A 15,310-nucleotide genomic window follows, 5' to 3' on the forward strand; every position below is an offset into this window, starting at 1 on the left:
CAAATAATGTTAATAATATTATTATAATAATAATAATCCTTGAATAGCAAACATTTCTCCACCACAATAAAGAATATGATGAATGCACATATAGGCTATTATGTTGCATAATCCAAGTAAAAATGTCTCTAAAAACATGGCCTGAGTACATTTACTCAAGCACTGTACTTAAGTACAAGTTAAGTAAACTCGTCCTAACTATCTTGTGGCCTCAAATTAGTATTTTGTGGGCTCGAAATACAAATTCATCCGAGGCACGCATTAGTAATTTGAGGCTGTCACAGTCACTCCAGCGCAAGGTGACCAGCTCCCCTTAAAGTTAATTAAACCATAACATGACATGTTGTGGATATTCAGCCAAACTAGTGTGATTGAAAACGTAGGCCTGCATTCTTCATGTCCTCAACTCAAAGTAAACGGTGGATTATTTCTTCAAATAGACCGTCGGCGATCACAGAGGCAGCGAGGTTACGAGGTAACATGGGTGATTCACATCCAGTTGTTTTAGTTTATATTGGATGTGATTTCTCCATCGCAATGCTTTCCCATCAAACAAAGTAGCCTATAGGTTAAATAGCCTTGCCTACTGTATAGATGTTTTACAGACAAACCATAGATAGACTATCTACTTCAGAACGACGTCAGCATCACCAGCTGGCTCCTGCCCAATGCGCAGCTCTCCACCGGAGCACAAACTGTCCTGAAACTTTTACTACACTCACTATTAAATGGTGATTATTGAATTAGCCTACGAGAAGATGCACACATTGACAAAAATATGTTGTGGCTCTTTGGATGCAAAAAAATATTCTATTGTTTCTCGACGTCATTGCTGACATCTCGCACCTGGCTGTAACTTTTGGTAAAGCCTTTTCTGTCAGAGCGCAAACCTTCCTACCTTATTGATTTTTTATTATAGTCCTACAGGGTTTGCCAGTGGGATTACCATATTCTGTGACGGTCACGGTATAAACTTTCTTTGTCAAGAATGATACCATCACATCGTACCGAATGGATTAGGTTTGTATTTTAATTTAACCCATTAATAGAGCAGTGCGCAATGTGCGCTCTGTGGAGACCTGACTGCTGCTGTTTTGCAAATAAAAAGCCCATGACACCATGCACCATGCACATTCATGAGGGATAGCCTGCCCTGGTCAGAATGTCACAATCTGAACATTTATGGAGTGAGTGATTAATGAATGCTTAAACATTAATGGATAATGGCTGGTGTTTGGTGGGAGTTACCCATCTCCAATCTCCTGCTGAAGTCCTGTGATCAAAAACACACAACGTGAAGAAGAGCTCCTGCGCTTATGTCGGTTATATATAACTGTAGGCTACCCAAGTTGAGAGACCGCTCTCTCCATGAAAATATTCCAGCTAAATCCTTTAGATCTGTATGACTGTTATGGCACTTTTTAAATGGGTGAATGATTAAGCATCTAACTTATAACATTGTAAATATGTTAGATTGTTTTTAAATCGCTTGATTTTAATTGCTTGTAGGCCAATTATGTAATTATGTCACTTGGAAATATTTGATAAATGAGTGCCTGTGTCCCACAACCCAGTAGCCTATTAAATGGCGATTTTTTAAAATGATAAAAATGCAGATTTGAATGCACATCACTTGTTGGGGTGCTGGGTTAAAAAGAGGAGCATGAAAAGGTCATTGTATGAAATTTACTGGAGCGACGAGTCTACACGTTTGATTTGATTGTTAATTATGATTGACAGAGTAACATTAATTTTGCAAAATGTTTCTTCGGTGCAAACTCAATTTTGTTTATTCATAGGCCTACAGAATATAATTCGTTCCTATATGTAGAACATAGCCTACCATTAATGGAAGACAAGTGTATGCGCGGTCAACATGCAATGACAGTGAGGAAAGGAATATTAAATAAATGATGTAGGCTATAGGCTAATTATTATATAATATTATATTATATTACAGTACTCTCAACTGCGCATGCTTATAATGTGAAAAACTCCGTTTACGCCGTCCACACGGCGACGCATAAACGCCGTTTTTAGAAATCTACACTGTGGCCGGAGTTTTCAAAAAGATGCGTTTACATGGACCAAAAACGCGTTTGCGTGTGGACGAACCCCCCAAAACGCATATAAAAAGCTACGTTTATGAAAATACCCGTGTACGTGTGGACGAAGCCTAAGTCTATGCGTCTAATGGCGCATGGTATAAGTCTTGGTGGGGGAAAAGTGTGGGTGACACGGGAGGGGGAGGGGAATGAAAGCCATACTTCATCGTATGGCAAGCGCAACATTATCCAATCTACACTACTATGTGACACATTGTGAGCTCATAGTTTACACATTAGATCTGCTGTTTTCCACACAAAAAAATCATTTGTGACAATGTTTGACAGTGAAAATGGTGTATGGGTTTTATTACTTCATCAATGACAAGCATTAACAAGAACTAAATAATACATCTAACATCCATTGGAACACAGTTAAATTTTTTCCCTCATCATTTCCTGAGTTCTTAATCCAACCAGTGTTGATTTTGTCGACTAAAACTGTGAAGAAAAACGTTCGTCGACTACCTTTTTTCACTGACAAACTAAATAAAAACTAAGCTATGATGACTAAAAATAAGTCTAAATATATTGACAATTTCGTCAACAAATAAAAACTAGACTAAAATGTTTGTGAGGGACGAGTGGAGAAGAGTTGCTGTAGAACTTAAAGACAAGTCATTTTATGTTTGGTTACGCTCGGGTGTTGCGCTCTTAAAATAGCAGATCTACAAGCTCACAACACGGTATTTTCAAAGGATTTTTGTACATTTTGTATACTCTAGAAAACTGCCAATACTTTTGTACAGGGTATTTCTATATTGCAGTATTGATACTGCAATGAAAAAATGTGAGCCACTACTGGCTGTTAAGTCTTTGGTCAGTTGGCTCAGTGGTTTCCTTCACATTGCTGTCCACAAATATTTCCACTACGGTCTTGAAATGACTCTCCTTCTGCTGTATTTGCGTAATATAGGCATGTTTGTTGACTCAATAAAACTCATATATCCCTGTGCACACCTCCCGCTCCATTACTCGGGGCCTGGGGCACGGTGCAATGAGAATCTCATCACAGGACTGACATTTGAGCCGGGCCTTGAGCAAACACAGCAGATGAAGCAGAGAATCCACCAAATATATACGGCATGAAAATCAGCATCACTTTTCCGCTTAACCCATTACTATAAGTAAACCAAATAAATTGTAAATCCAAAGTTATTTTATTCTCTCATACCCAGTGGCTGGAAAAAGTACTCAAATGTTTTTACGTAAGTAAAAGTATCAATGCCACCACCATGTAGACATGCTCTGTTACAAGTAAAAGTTTGGTATTAAAAATGTAAAAGTGCAAAAGTATTGACGTCAAAATATACTTAAGTACTGAAAGTAAAAGTACTCAGTATACGCAATATGATATCCCATTTCACACGATTCAAATTTTATAAAAATACTTTGAAAATAGCAGATCTACAAGCTCACAACGTGTCGCAAAGCAACCCGTTGTGAGTTAGTAGATCGGTTATTCTCAAATAGCCATGGCTTAAGTGGTTCATGTACGTTTTACAAAGTAACTAGTAACTAAAGATTTCAAATAATTGTAGTGGAGTAAAAGTACAATATTTGCCTCTGATATGTAGTGGAGTAGAAGTAAAAGTATTGGAAATTATAAATACTCAACTAAAGTACAAATACCTCAAAATTGTACTTAAGTACAATACTTGAGTACATGTACTTAGTTACTTTCCACCACTGCAATAATAATCTAATATAGGGGGAGAGAGAGAGAAGGGGTATTGTTTGGGGCTTTGAGACAGCAGTTCATGGTGTAGGACAAGATGAGGTGCTAGTGATGGGAGAAAAACTGCACTATATTGAACCATCTCTAGATAGAAGGATGGAGTACTGTGTACAAACTCAAAAACGCACTATTTCTCTCTCTTATCTCACTTGTCAAAGCGAGCGTATGCGCGCCACACATACGCTGGCTTTGAAAAGTCTACAGCGCGTTTGTTTACATCCAATTCATATCAATGATACCGGCTACACCCCCATACATAGACTTTAAAATAGGACTGCATCCAACGGCCGATCTACACCAGATAATTTTCTGACAAACGTATGCGGGACTCGCGTATCCGCGCGCCTGGTGTAGCCGGTAAAATTGATATCAATTGGATGTAAACAAACTCGCTGTACACTTTTCAAAGCGAGTGTATGTGTGGCGCTCGCTTTGAAAAGTCTGGTGTAGATTGGCCGTTACACGCACACACGCACACACACACTCCCTCTCCCCTTCTCCTGACTCTAAGCCCACGTAGTTATACAACGCCCGCCTCCGCTCGCTGGCTTAAATACACAAATATCACACACACACACGCACGCACACACGTGCACGCACGCACACGCTCGCACTCACACATGGATGTTTGTACAGTAAAACTGAGGTGGTAATGTGGCATTCCGTTGTGAAGCAACTTTTTAAATCGAGTATTTCTGTGCCGATGCTGAATTGCCCAATGTTTTAAATGGCATTGAAAAGATAATACCGCTATTCAAATCCGCTAGAACATGGTGCCATCAGTGGATACCTGAAAGGCTCCATTATGCAGCGGTTAAAAGGAACTATACTTGGAGGAAGGTGGTGTGAGGCAACTTCAGTGCAGAACATTTTGACTGCCTCTACACCTGGAGAGTCCTCAGCAACATGTGTCAAGGTGATTTGAAATGATGTAATGCTATTCATTTAAGAGAACTCTATACATATTCTAAAAACTGCTGAGGATGTTTATCGAGACTCACTTTGATTTCCTGTCTTCGCCATCTCCTGTGTGTGTGTGTGTGTGTGTGTGTGTGTGTGTGTGTGTGTGTGTGTGTGTGTGTGTGTGTGTGTGTGTGTGTGTGTGTGTGTGTGTGTGTGTGTTTCCAGCTGTGAGTTGGTTCCTGCTTAGTGTCATGTGTTAATGGAGAAGGTGTTAAATCTGAGTTGAGCAATGGGTGAAAAGTACCCATTGAAGTAGATCAATACCTTCGCTGTTTGGCCTAGTACTCCACCCTGAGGGCGTGGGTCTGGGTACAGGCCTATTTAAGGTGAGGTCAGACATTCACGTTCACGTTCACGACAATGATTCGTTGAAATGATTCGTTCACGTTCTCGTTCAGTAGCGCTATTTTCTAGTGAAAAACACCATCGTGGGAGCGTTATTATTACGTGGCGCGTACAGCCCGCCCTCCCGTCCTGTGTAGGGGGGAGGGGACGGGGGGCATGAACGATGGCGTGAACGTAACAGTTTCAGTAAGTGAACAAGCTCGTTCGTGTTCACGGCAATGAACTAGTTATTTTGAACGAATCGATCATGAACGACCCATCACTATCAGACATGAGCTGAGTAATCCTGTATGTCAGAGTTCTTGTCTGTCTCATTATTTCGTTCTTATGTGTTCTGAGATCCAGATTCCTCATTAAAACTAGTTAAGACTTAGGCCGTTCTACAATTGCCTTCTAAATCAGTAGTTCTGAAACGTTTTCGTGCCAAGGACCGCCCCAAATGATTTATATTTTGCCACGGACCCCCATCTGAAAATGTTTTGTGCCAAAGACCCCTAGAAGAGAAGATGTGTATTAAAAAATGATAAAAAATGTTCAAATACTGTCAAGATTTTGCAAAAAAAAACTTTACAAAAAAACAGTGTGAGCTTGTAGATCTGCTATTTTTTTAAATAGCCAACGCTAAAATAAAAAATGACAGATGCTTTTGCGGTTTTTAATGGGTTAAATGTAACATATTTTCTCTGACTATCATAATGTAAAGCTTCTTCAAGATATCTCCTTTCGCTCAAGTTTGGAGCAGTTTTGGAATAGTTGGATTGAAAGGCATGAAGGGTCATTTGAGTCCTTATACAGGTTATAGACAGGTGTTCCACCAGTACACAGTGTTCTCTGCAGTGGAAACTAATCTACAATAGTAGATAGTACAACAGAAGCCGAGGAGCAGTGGTGAGTACAAGTACACTTTACTTACTTTACGGAAGTATTTCCACATTTTTTTCTACTCCATTACATCTAAGAGGCAAATATTGTACTTTTACTCCACTGCAATTATTTGAAAACTGTAGTTACTAATTACTTTGTAGATTTTGATTATTATTACAAAACACACATTAACCACTTCAGCCCTAAATACATTTCAGCCATTTGAAAATAGACGATCTACAAGCTCACAATGCGTTGCATCGCGACACATTGTGAGCTTGTAGATCGGGTATTTTCAAAATATGTGTATACATTTTATACATTTGAAAACTCGTGAAACGGGACATTCTGCATCTACTTTTGGTACTTTAAGTATATTTTGATGCCAATTCTTTTGTACTTTTAAGTCAATTTTGAATTCCGTACTTTTACTTGCAACACAGTATTTTTTACATTGCAGTATTGATACTTTTACTTAAGTACAACATTTGAGTACTTGTTCCACCACTGCCGAGGAGGGACCATGGACCATGCAGAGGGGAGATGGATTTCCCAAGCTCATTCATTTTTGTGTCAGAGAAAGAAACATGGGGTAAAATAAACACAATGTGTTGTGTTCGCCTGGCAGATAGGAGGGTGACGTAAGTAATGAGTGAAATACAGGGGGGGGGGGAAGCTATGAGAATTCATTAGGGGTTTTATTTTCTGCAGAAAATTGTGACTGGAGTGTGTGCACTGGAGTTTTGCTCGGCAATTTACTCTAGTGCTCTCAGAGGCCCAAAGGACTGGTATGGTCCGCTGCTCCGCTCCTACCTCTCAAATAGAACCCTCTCTGTTGTTGTTGGTAATGCCTCCTCCTCATTAGCCCAGCTCACGTGCGGTGTCCCACAAGGGTCCATACTTGGCCCCCTATTATTTTCTGTTTATATGCTCCCCCTCGGTCATGTCATTCGTAAGCACAATATCCAGTTCCATTGCTATGCAGATGATACCCAGCTCTATCTTCCACTCAAAACCTCCGACCCTAGTTGCCTATCCTCCCTCAAAGCTTGCCTGGACGATATTTACTCCTGGATGTCTCAACATTTTCTACAGTTAAACTCAGACAAATCTGACATTATTCTAGTTCACAAACCACCATTCCAGACAGTTTTGGCCCCTTGGCCAACGAATGTGACCCCCATTGTCCAATTTGACTCCGAACTCTTTTGAAAAGCCAGGTAAAAAAGGTGGTACAAACTTGCTTCATGCACATAAGAACATCTACAAGATCAAATCCCGTCTTTCTACAGGCAATCTTAAGACTGTTGTGAATGCTGATATATTCTCGCCTCAGCCAAAGCTTAATGCATCGCCTGCAACTGGTTCAAGATGTGGCAACTAGGCTCATCACTGGTACCAGGCGATTTGATCACATAACTCATGTTTTAGCTGCACTCCACTGGCTGCCAGTCGCTTTCAGGATTGATTTTACGATTTTACTGCCAACTTTTAAAGCTCTTAATGGGCTAGCTCCTAGCTATTTATGTGATATGGTAAAACCCTATGTGCCAGTGCGTACCCTTAGATCATCTGGTCGGGGTCTACTGGAGATTCATAAGGCTACTTTGGCAGGGGCGCTGGCATGGAAAATGACATAGGGAGACACCGAAGGGGATGGATGGATACTTGACATGAAAACATTTGAGCACCACTGATATAGCAACATAAGTCTTTCAGAAAACTGCATTTTGAAACTTCTGTGTTTCAGAATGCGTGTTAATGCTGAGGGGAGATGGACTTTGTGTGTTTTAGAACACTTGTTAATGCTGAGGATAGATGGTCTTTGTGTGTTTTAGAACACTTGTTAATGCTGAGGATAGATGGTCTTTGTGTGTTTTAGAATGCTTGTTAATGCTGAGGGGAGATGGTCTTTGTGTGTTTTAGAATGCTTGTTAATGCTGAGGGGAGATGGTCTTTGTGTGTTTTAGAATGCTTGTTAATGCTGAGGGGAGATGGTCTTTGTGTGTTTTAGAATGCTTGTTAATGCTGAGGGGAGATGGTCTTTGTGCGTTTTAGAATGCATGTTAATGTTGAGGGGAGATGGTCTTTGTGCGTTTTAGAATTATTGTTAATGCTGAGGGGAGATGGTCTTTGTGTGTCTTAGAATGCTTGTTAATGCTGAAGGGAGATGGTCTTTGTGTGTTGTAGAATGCTTATTATCCACTAGTTGATAATGATACGTAGTATCCCGATGTTGGTGGTGTTTGGAAGAGGCTTTGTGCACTGTCGGCGATAAGGGTATGATTCACTGCTATTGTGTGTGCAGCGTGGGGGAATGGGAGTTATCTATGCGGTTCTTTCTTTCGCCTTCTCTCTTATTTTTCTTTCTTATTTCCTTCTGTTATCTGTTTTTCCATTATAAATCACAGCAGTTGGGTGGAAAAAAGTCCCAGTTACTTACTTTTACTGTCAATGATCTACTATACCATAACAAATGCAACGAAATTCACACATTTCTCACTTTATTCTAGTTTCTGAGAGCATGACTTACAGACAGTGGTGTAAAGTTACTAAGTACATTTACTCAAGTACTGCACTTAAGTACAATTTTGAGGTAATTTGACTTACTGGAGTATTTCCAATTTTCAAAACTCCACTACATCTCAGAGGCAAATAATGTACTTTTACTCCACTGCAATTATTTGAAAACCTTAGTTACTAGTTACTTTGCAGATATATACATTATTATATTATAAAACATACATTAACCACTTTAGCCCTATTTTATACGTACATCTACAAGCACAGACGCGTTGTGAGCTTGTGGATCTGCTATTTTCAAACATTTTAGTACTTACGTTTGGTACTTTAAGTATACTTTGATGCCAATACTTTTGTACTTTTACTCAAGTAACATTTTTGAACACAGGCCTTTTACTTGTAACAGAGTATTTTTATATTGTGGTATTGCTACTTTTACTTAAATTAGAATATCGGAGAGTGGCCGGATGGGAACCACAAGGTTTCCAGTTCGATCCCGGGCTCCCCCAGAAGAGTTAGTGTCGAAGTGTCCTTGAGCAAGACGCTGAACCCCTAATTTCTCCCGATGAGCAGGTTGGTGCCTTGCATGGTTTCCTCCGCCATCGGTGTGTGAATGTGTGTGTGTGTGAATGTAATGCACAATCTATGTAAAGCACTTTGGATAAAAGCGCTATATAAAGAAATGCACCATTTACCAAAAATGCAGCATTTATTTCTTCCACCACTGCGTACAGAGTTAGACTTGCACATCTTTCTCTGTGTACTGCCCCCTCCCCCTGAAAAGTAATGGTTCTGTACCCACAGTAACATGTAATGTCCTTGGCTGTTTGATGGCGGCGGCACGATGTGAGAGTCGTGAGCCGAACCCATGAATGCTCAAACATGTGAAGTATGGAGCCGCCACGTGTGTTCGTCTGTCCAGTGTAAAGAAAAGATGAAAAGAGGCAGCTGAATGGAGGGAGGGAGAAAGAGATGAGAGGCTGTGTGTGTGTGTGTGTGTGTGTGTGTGTGTGTGTGTGTGTGTGTGTGTGTGTGTGTGTGTGTGTGTGTGTGTGTGTGTGTGTGTGTGTGAGCGAGGGAACACGGCTTTTGTAGGAAGACCAGAGCAAAGAGAAGAGATATGCATGGACTTGGAACGGGGAGGAGGAGAGGGAGAATAGTGCAGAGGAGAAGAGGCCGAGGCACTGGTGGAAAATAAGTTGACTTGATAGTCAAAGGGACAGCGCCCTCAATGCCCTCATACTTGACTAACTACCTCTCCAAAGTGAGTGACACCCACAGCCACAACGCTAGAGGGAGCGACAACGATCTGGTAGCACCCACATATAGAGCAAACATGGGACAATTCTCATTCTACTACTCTGACTGCCACCATAATGTGGAATTCCCTGACCATCCCTTAACAAAATGTGGATCACTGGCATCTTTCAAAACAGGCCTGAAAAAAACATCTATCAGGAGTCCCCAGGACTTTTTTTGTGTTATCCTTTTAGCCTAAATGTCTGACTCGTGCTTCTTACATTTCTGACTAATAAAGTATTCAATCAATCAATCAATCAATCAATCAAAAAAACATTTTCTCAAGTGCTGTACTCAACCACTTAAACCCTCTGGACTTAAAGTAGTAAACTGGACCTGATTCCTCTCTGTATATGACAGCTTTTTTTTTTTGTCTACACCAAATCTTCCTTGCCAAAAAAAAAATAGCAGATCTGCAAGCTCACAACGTGTCGTGTTGCAACGCGTTGCGAGATCGTAGATCTGCTATTTTTTTTGTCACTGGTAGGTGGGTTTCTGAACTGTCCACACAGCCCTCCTCTGCTCTGACACACAGAGTGAGGACCAATTATATCAAATATGGTTGAAAATGAGTGAAGTGGTCCTTCAACCCATTAAAACCGGGAAAGCATCTGTGTAAATTTTTGCGTTGGCTGTTCAAAAATAGCAGATATATATAAGCTGACAGCGCGAGAAATACTGATTTAGAAGGCATTTGTAGAATCAGCCTCAGGTCTCCTGCGGGAAAAAAAATAAGTTTTTAGTGATTACACTAGAGGGCGCTCTTAGCCGACATATGAACGATGCCCTGACTGCGAGAGAATAATAGAACCGGAAATGACGTCATCCAAAAAAAAAAAAAAACTGCCGATAACAACAGCAGAACGGACGATCGCAGTTACAATGTTTTTGCTCCGGTGGAAAGAGGAGAGACTCGTTTCCCCACGGATACATCGTTTGTTTACATCCGAGTTGAGAAAGAAGATCGGTGGATCATCAAAAAGACTCAAAATAAGGTAAAACCCCTGGCAGTGGTGGATTAATTAATTAATTAATACCTGGCAGTGAATGAGTTAATGGGTTAAGTAACACATCTGAGTATCCTACTCCTCCTACCACTAAAAGAGAAAAAGGGAACACTTTGTTTTGCCAGTGTTGTGTGCTTTGTGGGAGCTGCCCCCAGGACATCTGAGGGAACTTTATATATAGCCGTAACATTCGGAACCATGCGGAGGCGGCCGTATAGCTATGTTTACACCCGTTTCACTGGGAAATGGAGCCCGGCCCACCCGGAGACCCCCGACTGAGTCAGACGCTGGCCCCCCCGCTGTTTCAGCCAGCGACTGAAACACAAGATTAATTATTCAGCTGCAACTGTGCTGGTACGGTCGGAATCATCCGATTCATTCCTCTGTTTCTGCTGTGTACCCTATTTGGCAGGCGAAGTCAAAGTCTCACTCGCTGAGATTTTCAGTGGAAGCGAGTGATTTGTTTAAAAAAAATATATATGTATATCTCAATGAATCAATTAATAATTTAAGCCCTATTTCATACTTTTTATTCCACAACATCTGTTCCACAACATCTGCTTCAGGAACATGAGAAGACAAATATGCACCGTCATGTGCCAAAATGGTTAACACACGTGAGTTGGACACGCGTTTGAGAACGCACCGTAGCTCTTGAAGTGGACCCCCCAGATCCTTAAAGGAGTAGTTCACCCAAAACATGTCTTATGTTCTATCAATTATACTTCCCATGAAGCATTGAATTCATGGAGATTTTAATTTTTTGGTCATATTCCTAAACCAATAATTTGATGACCGGCGGTCTCTCTGGTAGGAGACTCAAAGGAGACTCTTTGAGTCTCGCGATCCCAGATGGAGGCTGTATTGTAAACTTGTGAACTCAATAACGCCCCATCTGGCGGAGTCAGGTTAATTTTCACTGTCTGTCAGACAAGTATAAATGAGTTATTACGTGGTTCAATCAAATACTTAGATAGGAACCCCACTCTGCTGTGCTTATATGAAAGAGTCATCATCCATTTGGTCAGCCAAGGACTTCATTGTCATTCTCCACAATCCACAACAACAACCGAGGTCTCAATTACAAGTAGAGTTTGCAATCTTTGTTTGTTTCTCTAACAAGTCTCAGGAGCATTCCCTTTAAGCATTCTGAGCAAGTCTGTGTTTCACTTATTAAGTACTCAACGCGCTTCATTTAAGAGTGGGTGACTACTAATGGCAGGAAAGCTGAATGGCTGATAGCGGAAAGCTGCCTGGGAGCGTGGCTGGGTCCTGCCAGCATGCTGGAGAGTTGCTGGCGTCTGCACTCTCTAAGCCTCTTACAAGGGAAGTATATCTGTATATGAACCCACCTTACTTTATTAATTTTTTTCTACCAGGGAGAGATGAAATAGAGCGACGCATTGTGAGTAGTAACTCAAGTTTAAAAAAATTGTAGTGGACTATTTGGTTCTGAGATGTAGTAGAGTAGAAGTAAAGGTATTGAAAATTCAAGTACTCCAGTAAAGTAAAAGATACCTCAACATTGTACTTTAAGTACAGTACTTGAGTACATGTACTTAGTTACTTAACACTTACACTAGTTCCTTTATAGCTGGACGTCATTGCTTCTGTTTTACTCTGCCTTGCTCAAAGGCTGCATGGACTGAGTGGAGACAAGGGGGTTTGTTAATTCATCTGGGGAGAGAGAGAAGCACTAAGACCTTTTTCAGCTCCAGCATGCTTTGTGCTTCATGCTCACCATATGTCCATGCTTTGTGCTTCATGTTCACCATATGTCCATGCTTTGTGCTTCATGCTCACCATATGTCCATGCTTTGTGCTTCATGCTCACCATATGTCCATGCTTTGTGCTTCATGTTCACCATATGTCCATGCTTTGTAATTCACGCTCACCATATGTCCATGCTTTGTGCTTCATGTTCACCATATGTCCATGCTTTGTGCTTCATGCTCACCATATGTCCATGCTTTGTGCTTCATGCTCACAATGTCCAGTGGAGCCATTATAGAGTAATACCAGAGACCGCACAATATGATCACATGATATGTAAATACTTCTTCTCAGGAAAACTGACCTGAGTTACAACTTTACTTTACTTGGAACGCTTTTTTTGGGTCTACACTAAAGTAGCCTGGTACCAGACGAATCTGCCAGAGCAAAATAAATAAATGCCCTTGGCGATTTGGGTCTGGTACCGCTCCGTTGTGAATCCATTTCCTGCTCCCGAAGTCTGGGGCGACCAATCAGGGCCCAGTATTCAAATATGGGAGACTGTAATTGGTAGTTGGTTGTAGGGTCTAACCAATTGCGTCCAGAGCCATTCTTTTGATCCCGCCCCTCGGGAAAAAAACATCCTCATAGAAGCACCAGACTCATATCCACACAGTGATATAGTCTGGCCACACAAGGCTAACACTAAAGGGCCCTATCTTGGGCGCCGCCTTATCCCTAAACGCATTAGCCATATATAAGCAGTGTTGCATTAGTCATTGCACACAGTAACACGCCGTCCCACCAGTCTTTTGAGCAGGAACACGCACACGCGCATGCATCGATTAAAAACAACAACGAGTTCACACCTCAACAAAGTTTACAAAGGCTGCCGACTGCCGGGTGTCACACCAGGAAAATTAACATAGGAATGAGCCTAGATGCACATCAATTGTCCATTGTGTGACCTGTAGTGTAGGTGTTAAAGGTTTCGTGTCCTTCAAACGTGTATAAAAAGTGTTAACTGAAAATGCCACTCTAGTGAGCCATTGCAGGTGTTTTTCTCTCACATTTCTAAAGCCTTTTCAACTGCAATGAAAAAATAAATCTTTGCCTGCGGGTGTCGCTGTTGAGGGATTTTGCCTGTCAATCATCACCTCTGCTCCGCCCCCCCCCCCCCCTAAAGGAAAGGATAGGGGAGGGGAGGGGCGAGGAGGGGAGTGGGCGGGATTAATGGCCTGTGACTCCACTATCCAAGGGCCAATCAGTAATCAGATTACTTTTCAGCCTAATTATTCAGAAAACCCCAGACCACAGAAAATCCACTGAAAGTTCAAAGTTCAGGTTTTTTGGGTGTAATTGAGGTCATAAAACCCCCCAAAAAACATAAAAAATGAAAATGAATGTCATAGAACCTTTAAGCAACGTGCGCGTGACGTCTTTAAGATAGCGTCCCACCAGAGATAGATTCACCAATACAACACTGTATATAAAGTACTGTCTCAAAGGTCATGTCTCATTGGACACAGGATCTGACGCACATTTTAGCTCAATGGTAAAAAAAAAAAGATCTGCACTTGCGCAGGAAAGCAGGTTGAAATCCGGGGTAGAAGAGGAAAGTTACACAGAGTTACGTGCAGCTGCAATATTCCCCCTAGATCTTTATAGAAATGCAGGCCTACACACAAGTACACATTTCTGTACATCACAACCCACAGGTCCTGGAGCGAGCTCATGGCTCTCCATAGTGATCTTTTTTTTGCCCGGGCATGTTTTCCATAGAGGCTATTATTAATGGATGCTGGACCAGCATCATGCGGTGAAATGCTGTACCTTCATTTACACGGCATGAAAGACCCCCCCCCAGGTTACTACAGCATATCCATCTACTGTTTGATGCACATATTATGCGTGTGTGTGTGTGTGTGTGTGTGTGTGTGTGTGTGTGTGTGTGTGTGTGTGTGTGTGTGCGTGTGCGTGTGCGTGTGTTAGGGGGGGGTTTCGATGTGTGCGTACACATAAATGTCAACATATGTTGGTGGATGCTTCTGCGCGAGAACAAGGGAAGGGTAGACTTTTGATAGAGAGGGAATGGGAATGGTTCTAATGAGGTTTAATGAGAGAGAGAGAGAGAGAGAGAGAGAGAGAGAGAGAGAGAGAGAGAGAGAGAGAGAGAGGCTGCCTGGAGGATGGTAGAAAAAAGAGGAAACAGGATGCGAGAGAGCTAATATGGTGATGACGTAAAGGAGAGAACACATACGGGCACGTGTGTGGGTGTGGGTGTGTGTGTGTGTGGGTGTGTGTGTGTGTGTGTGTGTGTGTGTGTGTGTGTGTGTGTGTGTGTGTGTGTGTGTGTGTGTGTGTGTGTGTGTGTGTGTGTGTGTGTGTGTGTGTGTGTGTGTGTGTGTGTGTGTGCGCGCGCGCGTGTGCATGTGTGTGCGTGCATGTGATCATGATTGTTCCCTGGTTTTGTGAGACAGCACAGAGATGGCACGTCTCGACAAATCACCGTCAAAGACCAGCTGTGTGTTTGCGTGTGCGTGCGTGCGTGTGTGTGTGTGTGTGTTGTGAACCTTGTTTCATTCAAGCATTGACACTTACTTAACCCATTCAATCCGGGGACACATAATCTGTAATTTATTTTATTTCTTTGGCTATTCAAAAATAGCAGATCTACAAGCTCATAGCGCAGTACAGAGTGCCGCGCTATGAGCTTGTAGATCTGCTATTTTTGAAAAGTTGTGCAAATCTT

This window comes from Gymnoscopelus braueri (assembly GCF_963280865.1).
Source record: "Gymnoscopelus braueri genome assembly, chromosome: 15".
Taxonomy (NCBI): domain Eukaryota; kingdom Metazoa; phylum Chordata; class Actinopteri; order Myctophiformes; family Myctophidae; genus Gymnoscopelus; species Gymnoscopelus braueri.